Source organism: Schistocerca serialis, chromosome 12 (assembly GCF_023864345.2).
Source record: "Schistocerca serialis cubense isolate TAMUIC-IGC-003099 chromosome 12, iqSchSeri2.2, whole genome shotgun sequence".
NCBI classification, from domain to species: domain Eukaryota; kingdom Metazoa; phylum Arthropoda; class Insecta; order Orthoptera; family Acrididae; genus Schistocerca; species Schistocerca serialis.
In genome coordinates this window covers 168,966,014-168,990,067 of record NC_064649.1, presented here as the reverse complement: position 1 = coordinate 168,990,067, position 24,054 = coordinate 168,966,014, and the positions used below count along the sequence as shown (strand labels likewise).

The following is a 24,054-nucleotide window of genomic DNA, read 5'->3' as shown; positions in this document are numbered from 1 at the left end:
AGTTTGTCTAGTGCATCTCGAGTGTTGTCAAGTTGTGCATCTGTGTGTTTCTGATTTGAGGTTTTATGCTCCCACTATGTGCCTTAAAGTGTCCAGAGATAAAAGGGGCCAAAAACCATAAAGGACTCAGTCGAGTGTCCGTAAAAAGAACACTGAATGTGACTACGGGCATGAAACATAAAACGAATGTGATCTTGTTGGATAAAGAGCTTCACACTTTGCAGAGAATTGATGCTGGTGAGCCACCCACAAAAGTGGCTGCAGAGTAGGAGTACAATTACTGATCGAAAGACAAATTGATCAGGAATTGAAAAATTTTGTTCCATCGAAACATTGGGCAGCGCAGTGAAATCTTGAAAAACAGTGAGAAAAGGTGCACATCCTCAGTTAGAAGAGGCATTATTTTTGTGGCACGAATAAATAAGAGCCAAAGGTGTGTCAGTTTCAGGTCCTCTACTTTGTCAAGATGAGCTGATTGAAGGAAAGAAGCAAGAATTCCTCGGAAGTAATGGCCGGCAGGATCGTTTCAAGAAGCGGCATGGCATTCGTGAAATTGCCATCAGTGCCAAATCATTATCTGGGGATGAAGCTGCTATGCTGGTTTTAAGAAGAAACTGCACACAATCATTGACAAAGGAGGTTATACTGGCAATCAACTTTACAAATGTGATGAAACTGTTTGAATTACAAAATGTTGCCAACGAAAACCCTTGCCTCTAAAGAAGAAAAAATGGCTTCCGGATACAAAAAAAATCAAAGAAAGATTTACTGTCCTCGCTTGCAGTAATGCCACTGGCAATCATAAACTGTGTCTTACTTTAATTGGCAAATCCAAAACACCAAGAGCATTTAGACACCAACCAACCAACTTTGCCACTGAGGTACACGAATAAGTCTTAAGGCATATATGAACAGTGCCATCTTCAGAGAGTGGTTCCAGGCAGAGTTTGTTCCAGCTGTAGTAAATTACATGGAAGGAAATGGACTTCCTTGAAATGCGCTACTTCTTGTGGACAATGCTCCTTCTCACCCAGGTGATCTGCAAGATGGGGATATCAAAGTTGTATTTCTCCCACAAAATGTCACATCTCTATGTCAACCGATGGACCAAGGTATTCTTGAGGCGATGGAAAAACATTACAGACGCAAGATGCTGGAATACTTAATAGGTGTGATTGATGCTGCAGATAATTTTGTGGAAGCTCTTAAAAAAATCGATGTTTTGTCATTCATTGATTGCTGAAGCTTGGAATCTAATTCCTCCAGTTCCTCTTGTTAGGTCTTGGAAAAAACTCTTAGATCGTAAGGCAACCTAAGTGGTGGGAAGGAGGAGGCAACACTGAAACTCAAGCTGACATAATTTTGGTGAATTTACTGGAGAAGCTGGTTGTAAAGACACACACTTCGAAGACGTTGAAGAGTGGATGGAAAATGGCATTTTTTCATGTGACTGAGGATGAAATCGCCGAAATTGTGACCGATCATAAAGCGTCAGAAGACTATGTTTCTGATGATGAATCAGAGAAAAATATTCCTCACACATTCTGTTACAAAGTGATCCAAACTGCCCTGGAGTACATCAGCCAACAGGAGGAGACGATTTATCCTGAAATAGTTTGTTTTCAATGTTGGAGATGTATTGTTGCAGCAATAGTTTCTCAAGCAAAAAAACAAAAAAAAAGACATTTGTGACTTCGTTACCAAAAAATAAACTCTAATGAAGCATCCTAGAACTTCTATGTCCATAACTTCAAAAGTTTTTTTTTTTTACTTTTCTTGAAGTAATCTCTAGATTTGTTTCATAATTTTGTTCAGTAGTTTATTTTTTATTCAAAAGAGTAGGTAATAAAATTAAAACTCCTGTTTTTTCCTGCTGCCAAATAAGGGAGATTTTTTTCTGTAAGAATGCGAAATAAACGAGCTTTGTTATACAGCATTTAAAAACTTTGAGTTTTCAATCATAGTTTGGTGCCTTTTTAACATGTCAACACAATTTTTTCAGTAAAAAAGTGCAGGGTTATTTGCAACCGTATCAGTAACATTTTACATACCCTACGCACGTTTTACGTTCGTATTTCGCAATATTGACGCAATTTGGAGTGTTCACATGTGAAAACGGGGGGACTTTGATTTATCTGAAATTTTCGTTATCGGAACCGGCCACCGTCCCGATCATTTCAGATAAACAGGAGTTCACTGTAATAGACTCCTTGCAACACGCTGTGTCATACAGCTAGGAGCAGCCAGACTATGGAATTGCCGTCCTGCGCATAGGCTGCCATTAACACCCAAGCAAATGACTGCAGGTGAAGTGGTGCCATGATCGAGAAGTACGGACTGCTAATGAATGGTGTCACATTATGTTCACTAATGAGTCCCAGTCCTGCACTGCTCCACATGACTATCGTGGAGAAGTTTGACAGTGACCCGGGGAGATGGGGAGAGGTCCCATTCTTCCACATTTTGGGGGGGGGGGGGGGGGGGGTCACAAAGGAGTCCCATGGTGTGGGGAGCCATTGGGTATGACTTCAGGTCACGGCTTGTAATGGCCGAGGGAACTCTGATGGTACAGCAGTGTGTAATAGTATTGTGGTGCTATTTTTCAACAGGCCAGTGCTTGTCCACATGTAGTATGTGTCTCTTTAAATTGTCTGCGTGATGTTGCTCCTGTGGCCAGCAAAATCCCCATACCTGTCCCCGATAGAACATTATGGGACCAACATGGACGTCAACTCCATCCCACTGCCTGTATCCATGATTGCAATGTCCAGTTACAACAGTTGTGGATCACCTTTCTCAGGAGGGTATGCAGCAGCTTTACGACATCCTCCCGCACTGTCCAGGCCAGACAGGGTGCAATGCTGTATTGATTAGTGGGCTCAAACTGATAAGTTCTGTGTAAATTTGACTCTGTTTTGTAATCACTGAAATAACATCACATACCCTCTAAATTCGCTATGTTTCAATTCGTTTTCTCCCCACCTTCTGAGTGTCTCACTTTTTTTCAAGCAGTGTAATTTAAGAGAGACATAAGAATATGAAAATGGGATGGCATATCACATTGCTATTCAACTATGCCCCTAAGAAAATTGTAAGATAATGGGGAAGAGCAGGTGCACTATTACACTGACTAGAACGTAAACTTAAAGATAGATTTATATTGTGTAACCTATACCGATGACATTGTACTAATTGACAAAAACATCACTGATGTGCTAAAGCAATTTGAAGTATTAAGGGAGCAAGCTAGGAAAATTGGACTACTAATTTCACCTGGAGAAAAAATTCTTGGCTGATACCAAAATGGCACTGGGTGAACTCATATAGGCAACGACATAGTATTCGGTGTTAAAGAGTTTAAATAATTAGGTGAAAAAGACCACTGAACATCATAATGAAAAGAAGGCCATAGAATCCAGACTTCAGAAAATACAAACTGTCTCTCAGTTAACTAAAAGTATTTTTCCTGGAACTCTAAAATCTAACATTGTACAACAGTGATCAAATTAGAATCTCTTTATGCATGAGAGAGACTCTTTGTCCAACACAAGACATGAAAACAGCAAACTGAATTAGAAGAATGTAAAATTGTAGTAAAAATCTTAGGTCCAAGAATAAAAGATAGAATACATCACACGGAACCCAGTGTGAAATCTCCAGGCAAATTCCTAAAAACTCTTGTTACAATGTGTCTCCAAAGAATCCAACTTGTGGGACATACAGAAAGAATGTATCCAAATAGGCAGCTCATTGGATTCCCACATACTTGAAAAATAAGATCCAACTGATGAAAACAAACAGGAAGAGACCTTAAGAAATTGGAATCACCACATTTACAGTATTCTGATGTAGTGATGAGTCACACAGAGTGCAGTTTCACAGTAGCTTGATCGATGCTTGTACTTGTGTATGTAGTATATGCAAGTGTGTACAGCGTCTCTTCTGGTGTACTCAGGATATGCTAATTTAGTGGCTGAGCACTAAACCAGATCCCTACTTGGTTCCAGTGTGCTGTGCTAATTATTCTTCTTCACTTGACATTTATGCTTGGAGCTGCAAGAGAGGCCATTTTTCCAGGTAATGCCACAAAAACAACAAATTCTCAGATATCAGTTTAACTTACACTCTTCAACATCATAGACAACATTTCACATTAATATGTTGCAGAACACTAGATTAGTGTTAAAATTGCCGGAGTAAACATTGTTTTCCATGTGACAGATTGTCACCCGACGTCCAAAATCGATAAATTTTATATCTCTGCACAGAGAAGCAGCTGGTTGCTCATTGTCATCTGTGGTGCTAATCAATGGGTCGTGCTCGTTGCTGGCACAGCGCCACCACAGAGTAAGTGGCCCCTCATCCCAGCAGGTGGCAATGTTTTACACCTGTATAGCTCCCCAGACTTACCGCGTCTGTGCATAACTCCGTCTCTGCACAGAACTTCCCACATTTCCCACACAGTGGGCCCTCGTGTCTTTTACGCACAATAAATCTTCAAACTTATTTCATTGGCTAAGTTAAATTTCGAGTGTGACATGCTATTTCGTAAAAAATAGCAAACGGTAGACATGGATGTTATTGTGACTCTTTCCTAAGGCAACATTTGTGTATTACACTTGTAGAAGTGCACTGCAACATAAAACAGTAGACCGTAAGTTCAAACAATGGAAACTCCAGGTTGGAATATCAGCAATGTAGGAAAAGATAGAGTGCTAATTACCATAAAGATGGCATGTTAAAATGCAGACAGGCACAGTTAAGACACTTACACATAAGCTTTTGGCCACAACCTTCATCAGAAAAAGAAATAGAAATACACACCATTCATTCACACAAGCAAGCACACCTCACACACACATGACCGCCAACTCCGACAGCTCAGACCAGAATGCTAGTCTGTAAGTTTGCTACACAATAAAATAATTATTCTGAGCTACAAGAAAAATAAAGGATTCAAAGAACTAAACTGCTTGAAGAAAAAAAAAGGGAAGCTCCCTGAAGCAACGTAGTTTCATGAGTGTGCATACCAGTGGTAAATTATGAGAGTTGCAACTCTCTGAAATGGATACAAAGGCCACCAGATTGCATTAGCTTTGTTTGTGTCTCGGATTGTTACCATGAATGGTAGGAGCTATAAGAGATGTGAAGAGTGTAAGATGTTGAGTGATTCCTGTGAAGGACACAGATGCCCTGTACTTCTGTGAGTCAGCATTATCAGCACATAACAAAATTTGAAGGGGCCTAGTTGTGTGTCTCCATTTGCCAGGCTGATTGAATTATGCAATATGCAGATTTGTGAGACATTCAGATGTGGTAGTGGCCCCATGTTGGACTGCTTGGGAACGTAAGGGCGGCGTACTTGTCAGCAAGCTTCCGGTTGACCGTGTCTGACGAGCCCATGGGAGAATTGCTGTAATGTACGCCGAGCACATTGTAACCCTTTCACACCTGCACCTGTCATGTGATCAGCAGTGAGTCACATTCTGCAAGACCCGCGATGACAGTTGTCAGTGAGTATGACAACGACATAGGGAGAGGGCGTGTGGGGCAGCATCGGATATGACTTCAGGTCACTCTGACGGCACAGCAGTATGTCGTGGACATCCTACATCCTCATTTGCTACCTCCATGTCCAACGGAGTTACAAGAGACAGACCAGTGAAAACATATCCAGTTGTTGACTCACAAAACGGTTTTGAGCTGTGACGCATGTAGTCTTAAGTGAATCATTCATACAAAAACAAAAGAAGAAGAAGCTAAAGTCAGAATGAGAAAAAATTGGAGAATGGAATAGATATTTGAAGACTTCACACTTGAAACTCCCAGTTTTCCTATTGTGAAAGTGCCTTTGTGACCATATGCATTTCACTGACGATAAACTTTTTTTCCCCCCTGGGTCTTGGCTCCATATTTTTTCATCCAGTTGAGTCAGAATACTTGCATAGTATTTGTGAGGTATTGTTTCAGTCTTGCAAGCTAATCTAAAATACAAATCCCTTTTGCATCCTAGAAAACAATGACCACTCTTTCTCTCTGATGAAGTCACCTTGGCTATTTTTGTGCAACTGCTGTTTCATTTCGGTCATCTCTCATCCACGGGAACAGATTGGTGCATAGAATCAGTTGTGTGTCAGATTGTCCCAAATTGTTTTTCACATTAGGTTGTAGTCAGGCTTCAACAGACATGCCACTCACTTTCTGGTACGGCCACGGCATCAACTGTTTTGCACATCTTTTTAATTACTGATCTTGCAATATCACACTGTGTTCTTTCTCAGCATTTTCGTATTTGATTGTAATTCTAGGAAGTTGTTCATGAGTCATCTTACAGAGACATATGCCACATATGAATTCAGCCACCCATTCCTTAACTGTTGACTATGAAGGAACTGACTCCTAATAAGTAAGATGATGCCTGTAGAAAAGTACAACAAAACAGTAATCTCAAAAAAGGACAGGATAGACAGTACATTCTGTAGGACATATTAAAAATGATTGGTAAAAGAGACTTGGTGTGTTAAATGCAGCTTTTGATTACATGATAATTGAATTGGATAGATAAACAATCTACTCGCTAAGTGGCGGCAGAACACACACATAAAAGAAGATTATAATTAGGCAAGCTTTCAGAGCCAGTAGCTCATTCTTCAGGCAGAAGGGTTGAAGTGGAAGGAAGAGGGGTGAAGTGTAGGTCTAGGAAAAAGGGTAGATTTTGAGAAAGTTACCCAGAACTGCAGATCAGGGGAGACTTTCCAGATGGGATGAGAAGGAGAGACTGATTCCACATCTACATACATACTCCACTAGCCACCATATGGTGCATGGCAGAAGTACCCTGTCTCACTACAATAGTCTAAATAAAATTACTTGATAGTTGACATCAATCACTTGCTGCAACAATGTTGCCACATTGGCTACCAGCTACCGTTTGGTTACAGGTGACAACAAACAAGCGGTTCACTTCACAAATTATGTTAAATGTTTAACACAGAGGAATTTTTCTAGTGGCTGGTGCAAGGTATGTCAGAAATGTTGGATACTCTGTCGACTATTGATTTAATGTGATCAGTGACTGAACTGGGGCAGACGACCCGTTTTGTATCCCTGACTGTAAACTTGTGTCCTAACACTGCCGAGAAAATTGTGGTCAACAGTCTGCAGCAGTACTAATATCATGATCGCTTTGTTCATGGCGATTAAAGCTAACCCTTAAGGGTAAACTCGAGACAACAAAAACTCAATTTCAGGGCTGAAAGCAAATTGAAATTTCTCCGTGTCATTTGTTACCTGTAACTATCCTTACACTAGCTGCACATGCTGCCATGTTAGAAACCAGTGAACAGTCTGTGTGGGCACTTGGTCGTGGATTATAGATGACTGAGGCAGATTCCAAATGAAGAAATAATGACAGGAAGAAAAATAAGACCAAATAGAACAGTCAAAACAATGATGAAAAATGATGCAGCAAAGTATTAAAAATAAAAAAATACATTTAAACCAATTAATTGAATGAAAATAATAATCACACTCTTTTGGTTAGATTTAGAAATAAAAATTTTGCTACATTGATGAGATTCAAACCTACGACATGCTACACATTAGATTAATCTGCTAACCATTGTGCTATGCCACAGCACTGCATTAAGTATTTATATATGTGAATGTAGTGACCCAGTTGCAACTATGAATTGCAACCTTAAAAATTTCAGTTTCACGCAATATAGTGAAAAGCTTATCTAATGTAAGATGATCTCTGTGAATATGATAACTATATGTATGATACTGAATTACACCTAGTGCTGAGTTATTCGGCAGTGTTTGGTTAGTGCTATGAATGAAATGTGTGTCATTCATTAGCATTGTTAATGTGTGTTGTTTTTGGTGTAGTTATTGCGTGTCATGAAATACATAATAAAAGTGTCGGGCTCGTAATTCGGGATACAAGTACATCAAGAAAGAATGCTGAACCAGGAATTGGAAGTGACTGGCCAATTTTGGTGGAGTTTGGCAGCAGCAGACAGTTCAAGTGTGACGCTGACTACTCTTATTGGCGTTTGAAGTGCCAACTATCAAGTAATTTTAATTCGACTGTAGTCAGTTCCTTTCCCGTTCCATCTGCCAATCGAGTGAGGAAAAAGTGAATGTCTATATGCCTCTCTATGAGTCCTAATTTGTCGTCTCTTATCTTCGTGGTCCTTATGCGTAATGTATGTTGGTGCAAGCAGAATTGTTCTGCAGTCAGCACAGTGTTCCTCAAAATCCCTCCAGGGATTCCCATTTGAGTTCCAGAAACATCTCCATAATACTTGTATGTTGTTGTTTCAAACTACTGTTAACAAATCTAGTATCCTGCCTCTGAATTACCTCAATGTCTGCTTTAATTCGACCCCTTGCGGATCCCAGACACTCAAACTGTACTCAAGAAGAGATCACACTAGCATCCTATATGTGATGTCCATCACAGCTGAGCCACACTGTAGTAAAATCCGCCCAACAAACGAAAGATGATTATTCGCCTTCCCTACCATGACCCTCACAAGTTTGTTCCATTTCATATCACATTGCAACGTTATGTCCAGATATTGAAACAATGTGACTTCTTCATTCATGACACTACTAATGCTGGATTCTGGCATTATGGATTTGTTTTTCCAACTCATCTGCAGTAACTTATATTTTTCTACATTTAGGGTTAGCTGTCATTTATCACACCAACTGGGAACTTTGCCCAAGTCATCTTTTATCCTCCTAAATCACTCAACGATGACACCTTCCATACACCACAACATCATCAGCAAACAACCACAGATTACTCTCCACTTTGTCCATCAGATCAGTTATGCACATAGAAAATATGAGTAATAGCGCTCCTATCACACATCCCTGGAACGATCCTAATGATACCCTAGTCACTGACGGACACTCACCGTCGGGATAATGTAGTGGGTTCTATTACTTCAGAAGTCTTTGAGCCACTCACATGTCTGGGAACCTATTCCATGTGCTTGTACCTTTGTTAAAAGTCTGCAGTGAGGCACTATGGCAAATGCTTCTCGGAAATCAAGAAATATGGAATCTGGTTTTGTGAATTTTGTGATGGCAAAGTTAGAGGAGCAATGGATCTGCATTAAATTTTGCGTGAAACTCAAGAAAACCTTTACAGAGACACACCAAATGATGGATGCAGGGAGCCTATAGCGATGAGTGCTTAAGCCATACTCGGTGTTACGTATTATTCACACGTTTTAAAAATGGCTTTCCAAAAGTCAAAAATGATCCTTGTTCAGGACGCTCTTAGATGTCCCCTGATGACGCTTGTGTCAGGAACGTCAACGAAATTGTGTGTGCCAGTCGAAGATTCACTGTCCGAGAGATTGTAGAAGAATGTAACATTTCAATTGGATCATGTTATGAAATGGCACAGAATCTTGGAATGCATTGTGTTGCCGCCAAGTTCATTCCACGGCTCATGAGTCAAGACCAAAAAAAGTTTTTGGATCTCACAAATGAGAATGAGATGTTCCTTGTGAGAATACTATGACCCCTGCAGACTTCTTTTTACACTCCTGGAAATTGAAATAAGAACACCGTGAATTCATTGTCCCAGGAAGGGGAAACTTTATTGACACATTCCTGGGGTCAGATACATCACATGATCACACTGACAGACCCACAGGCACATAGACACAGGCAACAGAGCATGCACAATGTCGGCACTAGTACAGTGTATATCCACCTTTCGCAGCAATGCAGGCTGCTATTCTCCCATGGAGACGATCGTAGAGATGCTGGATGTAGTCCTGTGGAACGGCTTGCCATGCCATTTCCACCTGGCGCCTCAGTTGGACCAGCGTTCGTGCTGGACGTGCAGACCGCGTGAGACGACGCTTCATCCAGTCCCAAACATGCTCAATGGGGGACAGATCCGGAGATCTTGCTGGCCAGGGTAGTTGACTTACACCTTCTAGAGCACGTTGGGTGGCACGGGATACATGCGGACGTGCATTGTCCTGTTGGAACTGCAAGTTCCCTTGCCGGTCTAGGAATGGTAGAACGATGGGTTCGATGACGGTTTGGATGTACCGTGCACTATTCAGTATCCCCTCGACGATCACCAGTGGTGTACGGCCAGTGTAGGAGATCGCTCCCCACACCATGATGCCGGGTGTTGGCCCTGTGTGCCTCGGTCGTATGCAGTCCTGATTGTGGCGCTCACCTGCATGGCGCCAAACACGCATACGACCATAATTGGCACCAAGGCAGAAGCGACTCTCATCGCTGAAGACGACACGTCTCCATTCGTCCCTCCATTCACGCCTGTCGCGACACCACTGGAGGCGGGCTGCACGATGTTGGGGCGTGAGCGGAAGACGGCCTAACAGTGTGTGGGACCGTAGCCCAGCTTCATGGAGACGGTTGCGAATGGTCCTCACCGATACCCCAGGAGCAACAGTGTCCCTAATTTGCTGGGAAGTGGCGGTGCGGTCCCCTACGGCACTGCGTAGGATCCTACGGTCTTGGCGTGCATCCGTGCGTCGCTGCGGTCCGGTCCCAGGTCGACGGGCACGTGCACCTTCCGCCGACCACTGGCGACAACATCGATGTACTGTGGAGACCTCACACCCCACGTGTTGAGCAATTCGGCGGTACGTCCACCCGGCCTCCCACATGCCCACTATACGCCCTCGCTCAAAGTCCGTCAACTGCACATACGGTTCACGTCCACGCTGTCGCGGCATGCTACCAGTGTTAAAGACTGCGATGGAGCTCCGTATGCCATGGCAAACTGGCTGACACTGACGGCGGCGGTGCACAAATGCTGCGCAGCTAGCGCCATTCGACGGCCAACACCGCGGTTCCTGGTGTGTCCGCTGTGCCGTGCGTGTGATCATTGCTTGTACAGCCCTCTCGCAGTGTCTGGAGCAAGTATGGTGGGTCTGACACACCGGTGTCAATGTGTTCTTTTTTCCATTTCCAGGAGTGTATTTCCAAAGTTGAAAAGGATGAAGTTTTGCAATGGTAGATGAGATAAAAGGAAATTCGCAGACGGCACTTTATGCGACCCAGCAAGAGGTGTGTCAAGACTGCTCCTGGAAGTGGAAATGATATTGGGAGCAGTGTATCATTTGTGGAGGAGAGTATTTCGAAGGAGACAATCCATAGTAACTAAAAGATAAGCATAGAAAATTTTGTGGACAAAGTTCTGGAATTTTTTGAACAGACGTCGTATGACAAAAGGGCATGCTGAGTTGCGCATGAGCGATGCTTTGTACTGATTTGTGGACATAAACTGATTGGTCTCTATGAAACTGATTAGATTCAAACCCAGAATATGTTCAAGAATTCTGCAGCAAACTGATGTTACGGGTATTGGTCTGTAATTTCGCGGGTCTGTTCTTTCGCCCTTCGTATATACAGGAGACGCCTCTGTATTTTTTTCCCCAGTTGCTTAGGTCTTTCTGCTGGGTGAGAGATTCACAATAAATACAAGCTAAGTAAGGGTCCAGTGCCATATAGCACTCTTTGTAAAACCAAATTGAGATTCCATCTGCAACAGGCGACTTATTTGTTTTTAATTATTTCAGGTGTCAGGGATGCTTATGAGGGTGGTTTGAAAAGTTCTTGAAACAGAATAGAAAAAAAGTACTTATGTCACTGAAACTTTTTTGTTTTTCAATGTACCCTGCTTGTAGATTAATTCACTTGGTCCAACAGTGTTCCAATGCCTTGATCCCATCTCGACAATGATTTTCCTCCAGACCTACAAAATAGTTGTCAACTCAGGCTATCAATTCTTCATTTAAGTGAATCTTCATCCACAAAGAAAAATTTTCAGTTTAGGGAAGAGACAGGTGTGGCAACAATTCATACCTTAGTTTGTGTAATTTTGCCATGGCGATGGCACGTGCGTGCGAGCGTGCATTGGCTTGATGCTAGATGACTTTCTTCCTTATTAAACCTGGCCTTTTTCGCATATCTTATGTTGCAATTTGTCCAGAAGGTTAGCATAGTATTCTCCAGTAATTGTTTGCCCAGTGGGGAGATAATGTACAAACAGAATCCCCTTCCCATCCCAGAACACTGATGCCATGATCTTCCCCGCTGAAGGAATTTGGTGGCGCATCCCAGAACACTGACGCTATGTCCTTCCCCGCTGAAGGAGTTTGGCGGCGGAGATTCAGCATGTTTCCACTGCTTTGATTGTTGCTTTGTCTCTGGGGTATAGTAGTAAACCAAAGTTTCCTCGTGGTCACAAACCAGCACAAAAGATCTTGTTTGTTTCTCCTAAAACAGGCCAAACATTGTTGTGATATGTCCATTCTCATGCGTTTTTGATCCAGCGTCAAGAGTCGCGGCTCCCATCTTGTGGATACCTTTCAGATGACATCTGGCAAGCGTGAGCAATTTCATGCACTCTAAATTGGTGATCCTCCTTGATCATTATGCGCACTTTTGCAATGATTTCTAGAGTAGTGACACATCTTGGCTGACCATTTCACGGATGATCATCATCTAAGCTCTCCTGACCAAATTTAAATTCATTTATCCACTTGACAACAGTTGAAGACAAAGGAGCAGAGTCCCCTGGTGTATTCTGGAAATCGGCATGAATGTCCTTCGCTTTCATACCTTTCTTTATGAAGTACTTAATCACTGCTTGAATCTCGAATCCCCCCCCCGTCCTGTCCCGTCCCGTCCAGTCTTTGCAGATCACTACACAGGAACAACAACAGAGCCATGTCACTGCCACAGCTCTCTTCCAAGAGCACTGACATGGCACATGTTTACAGGCAACAGTCCAACGAATATCATGTGAACAACTTGTGCTAGCGCTGGCCTCTTGTGGTGATTGTTGTTAGGTGTCTTTGTGCTATTGTCAAATGACGGTATGTTTATATGATTCTCTTGCATGAATGATTTCTTAAATGCAAAATTTAAAACATTTATCTCCTACTGCCACACCAGACTGGTCAAGTGACTTGATGGAAACCTTTGACTCACTTAGTGATTTTACATAGGACAATAATTTCCCCTGCTTCTCAGCCAGATCTTTTGCTAAGGTATGACATTGGTAGTAACCTTTCCTTGTTGCCATTTGGCATTCTCTTTTGAACCAAGAGTGCAGTAGCTTTTCCTTCCTCAGTATTTTCTGAATTTCATTGTTAAACCACAGTGGCTCTTTTGCATCCTTAATTCGTTTACTAGGTACAGACTTGCTGAGAGTGCAATTCACGATCTGTTTAAGCTTTTACCATAATCTCTCTGCGTCCATCTTAATGGAACTAAGTGATGTCTGTTCTGTCTAAGTGAGATGCTAACATCTGCTTATCTGCTCTTTCTGGCATGAACATTTTCCTAGCCTTCTTGACTGATTTATTAATTTTTGTAACCTTAGTTGTTATGATGTTATCATGATTATTAATCCCCATCTGTATGCTAAAGTCATTGATGATATCTGGCCTGTTTGTAACTACAAGGTCTAAGATATTTCCATTGCATGTGGCGTGCCAAACTAGGTGCTCAAGACAATTTTCGAAAACCACATTCAAAAGTGCTTCACAAGATTGACTGCACCCCCTGCAATGAAGCCATGGGCTACCATCTATACTCAGTAGGCTAAATTCACCTCCAACTAGTATTGTATGATCTAGGTATTTACGTGCTGCTGTCTGTAGACTTTCTTTGAATGGCTCCAAAACTGTCATAGCAGAACCGGGTGGCTGATTAAAACATCCATTAATTAACGTGATTTCACATAGACTTGTTATACGCAACCAGATAACTGCACTGTCACAATCAGCTTTGACCTCGATAGAGACAATGGACACTCCCTCTCCTACAGTGTCTAACCTGCCTTTCTGATATATATTCCATTAATCACTAAATATCTCAGAGCTTTCTACTCTGGGTTTCAGCCAGCTCTCAGTCTCTGAGAATAATTTTAGTGCGAGACTTTCCTGGATGGCAGTAAATTCGGAAACTGTGTTACAAGTACTTTGACAACTGATAAAATTTTGCCAATCTACACTGGAGTGAATTCAAAAGATAAACCTCAACCAACATTGAATGTATGTTGGTGATAAAGAGCCAAAATAAATAAATTGATGATTTTATTCCATTTCATCTGATTGAATGAAACACACACAGCATAACTACTCAGAAGACAACTATAGTGCTGATTACATTTACTATCATACATGTAGCACTCTGAGAACATTTCAGCTTGTCATAGTAGTCCTGTGTTTTGGTGAACTTCGCAGCTAGGATATGTAAATGCTCTGAGACTGCTATTGATAATATCTTTATGAACAAATCTAGGGGAAAAAAGTCATATCACAAAACCAATAGTAAATGGACTATCTGATCACGACGTGCAGCATCTTGTGTTAAATGTTGAAACTTGTCAAGATAAAAAAATATTAAATCTGAGTACAGGAGGACAATAAATAAGCCAGAAATTGAGGAATTCAGGAAATTGCTCAAAGACATGAACTGGAGAGATGTTTACCTGACTCAAATGGAAAATACAAAGCATTTATTAATAAAGTTACCTCCTCTTTTGAAAATTGTTTTCCCCTAAAGGTAACTCAAATCACACAGAAGTCAAAAGATAAACCATGGATTACACAAGGAATAAAGATATCATGTGGGGCAAAAAGGAGACTGTATCTACTATCTAGGAACATTTCTGATATTAGCATTGTAATGCATTACAAAGAATACTGCAAAATATTGAATCAAGTAATCCAGAAATCGAAGTAGCTTTATTAAGAGAAAAAGATAATTGTATCGGGCAACAAAATAAGAACTGTATGGGATATAGTGAAGACAGAGAGAAGTGGGGCCAAAAAGGAAGTGGAACAGATAACTCTAAAAGTAAACGAGACTTTGGTAACAAGTGCATGTAGTGTTGTAAATCTCTTAAACAAGACTTAATTTTTGTTACTGATGGCTCGGGGTTATCAGGTTCGGTGAATGGTGCAATGGAGTATCTGGGACCAGCCTTTGAAGAACATTGTGTAGAACCTATTTGAGGAACTTTGAATTCCAACCATTGCTTCTCAGTATACTTACTCCTTAATGAAATTTGTTGCAAGTTATATATCTATATTTCCAACAAATAGCTCAATACATATTATCAATACTAGGAATAAGAACAATCTACATAAAGACCTAAAATCACTTATGTTGGTCCAAAAGGGGGTCCAATATTCAGGAACACACATTTTCAATAAATTACCAGCAACCATTAAAAACTTGGTTTCAGATAAAGCACAGTTTAAACAGAGTTTGAATTACTTTTTGATAGGCAATGCCTTCTGCTCTATAGATAAATATCCTAAAGAGACTGTTAGGCCAGCTTAAGTAAAAATTTGACAATCTCGTGACAAATGATCAGGGTAGTATTCATTATATTAAAATGTTTTGTGTTATACATTCTGACATGTTCCACACCCTCGAGAATCATCTCATTTTTTCGGTGTATGTAACGAAAACTGAATCAAATCAAATCCAGTCACCATCTCTCATCATGTAATAACTTCACTTCTTCTTCTTCCCTTGTCGTCTCCTGTTTTTCCAGTACTCGTCCATCTCCTCCTCATGTTTTTCCCCCTTTATTCTATTCACGTTGTTCTCAATCCCCTATTTCTTCTGCATCGAAAGCCTTTTATTTTTATTTATTTTTTTTTTTTATCGAGGTGAGACTCTATGGACTGCGTGGTAACAACCGACTTCACTCTAGTGTCCAGGTCTTGTTCTTGCTCCAGCTTTGACTTCCTGCCAGTATCTTCTGAGCCCCTCCAAGAAGTGCCTTTTTATGCTCTTCAGATAATGGTCCTCACTGTCTTTTGGATGTTGATGCCATGTTAAAACCTTGGTAGTTGGTCACCAATCTTCTAAATTTGTTCCTTTCAGGAATTTCTCTCTGAGATACCAATCTGCTTAAGATCTTTTTCACATTCTTTGAACCATCTCGGCCTCGTTTTCTTAGATAGGATGAAACTCCGTATTCTTTTTGTTAGTCGATCACCGTCCATTTTCATGAGATGACCATAAAATAACAATCATTTCTTCGTAATGGATGCTGTGATAGGTTCTGTCTTGCTGCACGAGTCCTCATTTGCTCTCATTCGCCATTGTCCATCGACCCATCTATTACCTTAGGATTTTCCTTAATATCCTACACTCACACTTTTCCAGCCGCTCAGCTTGACCTTGTCTATTCGTGGTCAAAGTTTTGGATGCTTATAAGCCCTCAGGTTTTACAACTGTATTATAATGTTGGAACTTGGCCCATATACTCATAGACTTTTTGTTATAAGTATTCTTTGTCAGTTGATATGCTTGGTCTAACTTCCTCATCCTGACAATTGCTTCTTCTTTTAATCCATTCTCCTGGTGGATGACTTCACCGAGATACCTGAAATTCTTAACTCGTCCGATTTTTCCCAGGTTGGTTATCATCCATTCAGGTCCGTCACAGATGTTCGTCATATATTTTGTCTTTTGAATAGAGATCTGGAGTCTAACTTTTTTCAGCAATTTCTGACAGCCTATTTATCTTGTTGACTGCTGACTCTATGTTGTTAGCAAAAATGGCCAGGTCAGCCGCAAAATCTAAGCAGTCAATGAAAAACCCCTTTGTTCTTAGGACCAAGTCTGAACCACTCTTCATTTCTTTCTTCTTGGGCTAATAACTTTCTCCACTCTCGAATTACCTTTTCCAAGACACAATTGAAAAGGAGAGGGATAGTCCATCTCCTCGTCTTATGTCCGTTCTGTTTGAAAAGGGTTCAGATACCTCACCCATAAATTTAATTTTTGACACTGTGTTAGTAAGAGTTTGTTTGATCAGCTTTCTTGATGTATTATCCACCCCAAACTTTACCAAAATATTCATTAATGCCTGTCAGTCGATGGAGTCATATACTTTCTGAAAATCAACAAACATGACCACATAGTTATTTCTTCCAGTTTTTTTGTACCTGATGATGTTCTTCAGGTTAAAGATCTGTTCTGCGCAAGAATTGCCCTTTCGGAAACCAGCTTGATAGTCCCCAATCAGTTGGTTACAATGATCTTCTGTTCTATTCTGTATCACTTTGCAGAGAATCTTATATGGAACAGATACTAATGAGGTACCCCTATAGTTATTGACATTCTATTTATCACCTTTTTTGTGTAGACGATGGATTAAAGCTGACTGCCATTCAGTTGGTATCATCCCAGCTCTCCAGATCTCCTCAAAAAGTTGGACTAGTATATCTAGAGTTTCATTATTTGCCAGCTTCAGTAGTTCCACCACTATTGAATCCTCTCCAGCTGCCTTATTATTCTTAAAGTTGTTGATGATCTCTTTGGTCTCCTCTTTACTAGATGGAGATGAGGGGTAGTTTGTGGATTGGGGCACATACAGGGAATCTTTCTTTCGGTTCATCACAATTAAGTAGGTTTTCAAAGTAACGAGACATGATCTTGCAGTTTTCTTTGTTGGTCAGGCCGAGTGTGGTGTGCGTACTGTAAGACCTTCAGTACACACACCATCAGATTATTTGACTTGTTGCTCTAACAAAGTAAGCGAGTGTCAGCAATATGTCTCGTGGTCTTATCATGGCGTGTTTATCTTCTGCCATTAGGTCAGACGATAGAAATGCCACTTGCACACTTAGAGTAGCAGATTGACGGTGAGCAACTTTAAACAGAACTTGATTAATTTTCACACACATTTATTAAAATAATAACAAATATAAAAATGTTGTGCTTAGCGGGGCGCACTCTAGTGTGAAATTTGTGTACACGCCGAATACACGGAACTATGTACACAACACTGAGCTTTCCATTTTCGTCTCTAAAACAAAAACTAGGGGCTTGGTATCATTTCAAATTCGATTTGAACGTCTGATAGAAGTCTCTGACATTGTTTATCTGGAAACGCTGATCGATCTGTTCTAACTGCTGTTTCTCATGCAATTGCTTAGCCCTTCGTAGAGTTCTGGCTGCATATTTTCAAACTTCATGGAATACATCAAAATCTTCAGGTCTCCTGGTAGAGTTCCACTTTTTCCATGCACTTGCTTTTTGGGCCACCACCTCATCACAAACCTCATTCCACCATGTATGATTCCTCTTTTTAGCTGTCAGGATTGTAGTATTAGCTGCTTGTTGTATCATGGAGGCAATGCATGCCCATTTATGGGATTCAACTGTCAGTTACTGGTGGCATTGTTCCAATATGTTTTGATTGATTTTGAGCTTCGCAATATCATATTTATGAATTTTATTTCCGGTTTTCACGGTATTATTGAGAGGGATGAAATTAATTTTGATCTTGGAGAGGTGATGATCCTTTTAAATTTAGTATTTTATCTGTAAAAAGGTTTCTTTCTATTACTTCTGATTGTTTGATGTTGTTTCTTTCTTATTTCTGTAATCCATGCTATCATTGATTCCTTCTTCCAGAACTACTCATTCAGTAGAGGTCTCTAAAAAAAGATTAATCTTCTTTTAGCCATTACATTTTCTCAAAATTTTTGTAGATCTCCTCATTACTTCTCATTTTCCAGCCATCTGTAGCTTGTATTTCAATCATTATTTTCTAATAATGCTCCTTTGAGGAACCTCTGTTCTGTCCAGCTTATAGTTCATCATTAGGCATCCTCATCCATATAAACATCCTGGTCATACCACTGTGGGATAGTGTTTTAGTTTTGTGTTTTTAGTTGTACATTTCTTGTTGTAAATATCCTTTGCCAAACGATTTGCTCTCTCCAGTTTGCTGACTCTTGCATCTACTGTTAATTCTTCTAGTCCATTTTGTTGTACAGTTTGTCCAATATACTTAAATTTACTTACTAATGCTATTTTACATTTTTGTTTTTCTAATTGTTTGAAATTGTCATCAATGTTGTTTCTTCGGCTGAAATTTTGGGACCAGCTCTCTTTGCTATTTCTTCCAAAAGATTTCTTTCAATAACTGTCTGTCAGATTTTTTGAAAGTATATCAGAATCATCTGCAGAAGCCAGGCAGTTTACCTTAATTCCATTTGTTTTTCATCCTAGAATTATTGGTTCAATTTTGTGATTTTTTCTCCAAATTCCAGATACTTTCTATTTTTTCTAGAATGCAGTGTTACAGTAAAGGTGATAAACTGTCCCCTTGTCTAACACCAGTTTTCATTTCAAATGGTTGAGATACTTCTCCCATAAATTTAGCTTCATTCATCCTATTTGCTAGTGTTTTGAGAATTATGTTTGCTTTAACACAAAATTCTTTGATGATTTTACCTATAATTTCTCTGCCTACCAAATCAAATGTTTTCTTGAGACCAATACATGATACTATTATAGGTTTGGTGATTAACAGTCTGTGGAGAATTATCGATTTTCTAATAAACATCTGTTCTGTGCAGGGTCTTCCCTTTCTAGAGCTCCTTGAGATTCTCCCAGTTATTTGTCTAAAGTTTCTACAACTCTGTCCAGAGAATTTTTGATAATATTTTGTATACCACTGGCAGAAGTGAGGCATCTCTGCAATTGTTGACATTTTGTGTGTCCCCTTTTTTTCATAGCTGTGGATTAATGCTTTCCATAATCTCTTCAGCTTTCCAAATGTTCTCAAACAGCAGTTGTAGATCATTTGTGCGTTCTGACTATTTCAATAATTTTGCTGTAGTGGAGTCTTCATTTGTTGCTTTGAAGTTTTCGAATGATTTGATGGCTTCATGAATTTATTGCTCTGTTAGTGGAAAATCTTCCTCCAGATGTTGTGGGACTGCTATTATATATTGCTGCAATGTGCTGTTATTATTATTATTATTATTATTATTATTGTTGTTGTTGTTGTTGTTGTTGTTGTTTGGTTGCCTGTTCTTCAGCACTTTCTTTCTGTTTCCTTTATCTATTTGCCGCCATTTTAGCCCATTTACCAGTATTTTCAGCTTGTTCTTCACTTATTTGACCTTTTGGTGGCTCCTCTTGAAGAGATTTATTTCTCAGCATTTAAAATTACATCATCTGCTGCTCTTTCGCAACTGAATTTCATCATGTCCTGTCTAGTTTTTTCATTCATTTAACCATCCATCTTCCTTGACTCAAGATACTGAATTTTCATCCTTAATTCTTGAACAGTCTCATTTCTCTTTATACTTTTTCCAGATGAAGAAACTTTTGGTCCTCAAAGCTAAGATTAGTATCAGTTTTTTTATTTGTTTCTGCCTATGGCTGCTATATCTCTTTAGTTAGAATATTTTCTCTCTCTGTATTTGATTATAGTCTAAGTCTGAATATTTTTATAAGTACATTTATTGCTGTAGCAATGAGTAAAATAAATTGTATTGCACTGCCTGCAGCATGTAGCACCATTTTGACTGTTAGTCCTCTTGCTGTACAAAAAGTAGCTTTAATGATTACTTAATGCAAGTATTTTGTAAGAGCTGTGGAATAAGAGAATCCATTCGGTGCTTTTATTTTAGTGTTAGTGTCCATGTAATTATTTCCTTTGGTCTTCTATATTTTCGCACAGGGTTCTCCCACGCGGTCACCCATCCAAGTACTAACCAGGCCCAATGTTGCTTAATTTCGGTGCTCGGACGAGAACCGCTGTATTCAACATGGTATGGCCGTGGCGTTCATGTACTGTAGGCGCACGTCAGAATTCGCATTCGGCTCGTATCCAAATAGCTTTCGGTCGAAATCGGCCGCATTTGACGCAAAGCACTTCCCTCCGCTGCAGCGAGTTCCTCGAGGACGGCGCTGAGCGCGCGCCCGACGTGCCAGCAGAGCGACTGCCGATTTAGCGGGCGCGCCGCCGCGTGTGTGTGACGCCCAGCATTCGCTTGGCGCGTGCTGCCTTCGACACTCGCGGAGGACGCATCTTGTCCCTGGAGTCCGGCGGAGGGCTGGCGCGCGGCCGACCGGCGTGCGGCCTGTGCGGTGTGTGGCAGTGTCGTGTTGGAGGGCGCCACTGCTAGCGATGTGAGCTTCCTCGCCTCGCCTCGCCTCACTCGACATGTTTGCGTAATTTGCAGTGCATTCGCACCATTCCTATCCCTATACCCATCCCGACTCGTCCCGACTTTGCTCGACTGCCGCTCGGGTCGTGGTCCTTATAACAGTGCAAGCACGAGAAACGTCTGCGGGAGGAGACGAGACGACTAAAGAATAAATTTACGATTACAAATCAAATTTCGAACTGTACAATGCTGCAACAACAATAGGCGCTGATGTATTTCAGAACACATGTACCGATTCGTACTGTTTTGTCGACTTCAAAGACTTCCTGGCAAACTTCGTTAGCACATTCTCCGTCAAGCTGAGTTAATTGCTGCATTTTCGTACCATTACAGTAGTCTAAAATGCTTAAGGAAGCATCATTGTCACAAAAGAATGGTGGTATGAAAAGAGGGCTGGCAGGGGTAGCGACATGAAAACGAAAGAATGAAGGGGAGCCAACAGCATTTTTTTCATCGTTAGAAAACTTTTATTTACAAAATTACAATTTTCGTTTTACAAAAATAGCTTACTCTTTATGTAGTCAGATAGCCCATTTGCTACTGGTTTTGTAATGTGGCTTAGTTGCCTAGAATTGTCTATCAAGATATTAGCAATGGCAGCCTTTGAACAGTTGTGTACCCTAGTTGGGAAATTTACAGTAGAAATTAAATTGAATGACAATGTAACTGATTTCAGTAACTGTTCACTGACAGTGTTTTCAGGACATCTATATTAAAATCACCAGCAACCGCTAGTTCTTTGTTTTTTTTAATTTTAGATGAGATATAAATCTTCAAGGCCGTTTATAAACAGGTTGAAAGTTCCTGAAGGTGCTCTGTATATGGTTACTGTTATAAAGGACCTATTATGAAATTCTATCTCTGCTGCAAATGCTTCTAAGTGGTACTCTAAGCAAAATTTATTAATGTCAATATTCTTAAATTTAAAACTGTTTTTAACAAATGTGGCAACTCCTCCTTTGTCTAGAGACGTAAGAGGCTAACTTAAATTCTGTAAGGTTTAACATATCTATACCAGTGGTCACATGATGTTCAGAGACGCAGATTATATCAACTGGGTTCGATGACTCTAATTCATCAATGCACGTAAGTAGTTCATTAATTTTACTTCCAAGCCTTCGAATGTTTTGATGCATTGAAGATAGGTGGCATTTCACTTTTACCAAGATGAAATCGGGTGGAAATAAAATTACTGCTTATTGCTGTAAATTGTTAACCAACAGCTGTGTTCGCTGATCCAATGTGCCAGTATTATGCTGTTTGATTTCTTTCTCAAACTGAAGGTTTGTTTCATCTTTACTTCTCTCAGAACTTGACTTGGTTCTGTCCTACCTATCCTAAAAAGGTGCTGCTCCAACACCTATGACCACTGGTATATTACCATTCATGACGGTGCCTCCCCCCTTACATTTCCTGCTATTAGCCCAGCCAGTTTACTCTTTCCTTTCGTGTTGAGGTTTATGCCATGTCTAGTATAATCCCACCTACTGAGAGAAGCAACAGGAACCAAACCAATATGTGACCCCACACCCGACCCAAATCGCAGTTCGAACTCCAAATTAACTCTCCCGACAGAAGAGTTTAAATGAGGTCGGTCATGGCATCTCAGAACAGACACAAACTCAACACTGGTATGTCTCGTTACTGATGTAGTCTTTGCCAGGTCACACTCTATATTGTATTCAGGATCTCTGTCAGTACTATTGAGCGGTCCACCCACAATAACCACGGTGTCTTCCTTGGTAAAATCTTTACAGAGTGAACCTAAATCCTTTGTCACCTGACCCAGACCAGCACTAGGTTTAAAAAAATTTGTGACCCTGCAAGAGTTGGCGTACATCTGTCCTCTGTAGAACTTCAGGATCTATGTTCTCTAAAAACTAATGACTCTATCATTATCCTCCCAGTGGATAAGAGATCTACCACTGTGGTACTTAATATACGCAAGTAAGTGTGGGTCTGCATCAGCTGTATTGCACCTTTACATACAGCAAGTGCCACCGAGATCCCATTCCTTTGAATCAGACTGACCTACAGTCCCTTAGTCAATCAACACCTGCGACTTACAGTCCAAGAACTTCCCTCCTATATTAAACCCACCAACCATTTCCTAGATCGTCTGAAATTTGTGCCCCTCTCACTTCCCCTCCACACGTCTTACTTGTTACTGTTGATGCCACCCCATATATCTGTACTGGAAATTTCAAGTTGTACTTTGTCGAACTTATCTCTAACATTAGAAAAATACTGCTTAAACGCCATACCTACTACTTGATGTACTTTATTGGGTAAGTTTTTTGTGAGACTGTCAAGCTTTGTGTCATTATCTGTTAACTTTGTTGCCTGCTCTTTTATTTGAGTTGTGAAGTCCTTCTTTTATTGCTTTAGTTACCTTACTAGTAATAGCTGCCTGTATGATATCCTTTTTTGCATTAAACTTAATAGCTACAATGTCTTCTATTGTAGAATGTTTAGCATCCTGTTTGTCTATTAAGGTTTTAATACGGTCTTCTGAACTCCGTGAGTTCACAGACAATGTTTCAAAATTTTTCCTCAAACTCTCGAATTTAGTGTTTAAAATGGCAAATGAACACCAACAGGTGTGTGCCACGTGTGTGCGGACTTCACTGAAGCATCTTCTCCACTGCAGAAAATTGCTGACTTTCAACCTGAGGACTTATTTCATGTTATCAAATGACGACAACGCATATTTTCAGTTTGAACATCCATTTCCAGATGTTTATTGCGTAACTGCATTTACAATTCAGTCCATTAACATGGCACTAATGCATATTATCTCTATGAGAACTCAAACAAGAGTGCTGCCAATCTAATAGTGACTCCAAATCTTTCTTACACTACAATTAAACACATCATTTGTTTTTCTCCTAAGAGATTGCATAATCATTTATTCTGTGCATGTCTTCTGGGTCCATAGACTGCAAACCACGTACTCAGCAAGTAGCCAGCGTTTTCCTGGCTTCCGCGCACTGCGGCTACATCTTTCCTCGTACGCCCTTTCTGTAGGAACAGATAC

General features: G+C 40.4%; 1 pseudogene; it reads right to left on the bottom strand.

Annotated features, from left to right (window-relative positions):
• Nucleotides 1–20,513: 20,513 nt before the first annotated feature.
• On the bottom strand, nucleotides 20,514–20,625 carry LOC126428480 (5S ribosomal RNA; annotated as a pseudogene).
• Between the last annotated feature and the right edge of the window lie 3,429 nt (nucleotides 20,626–24,054).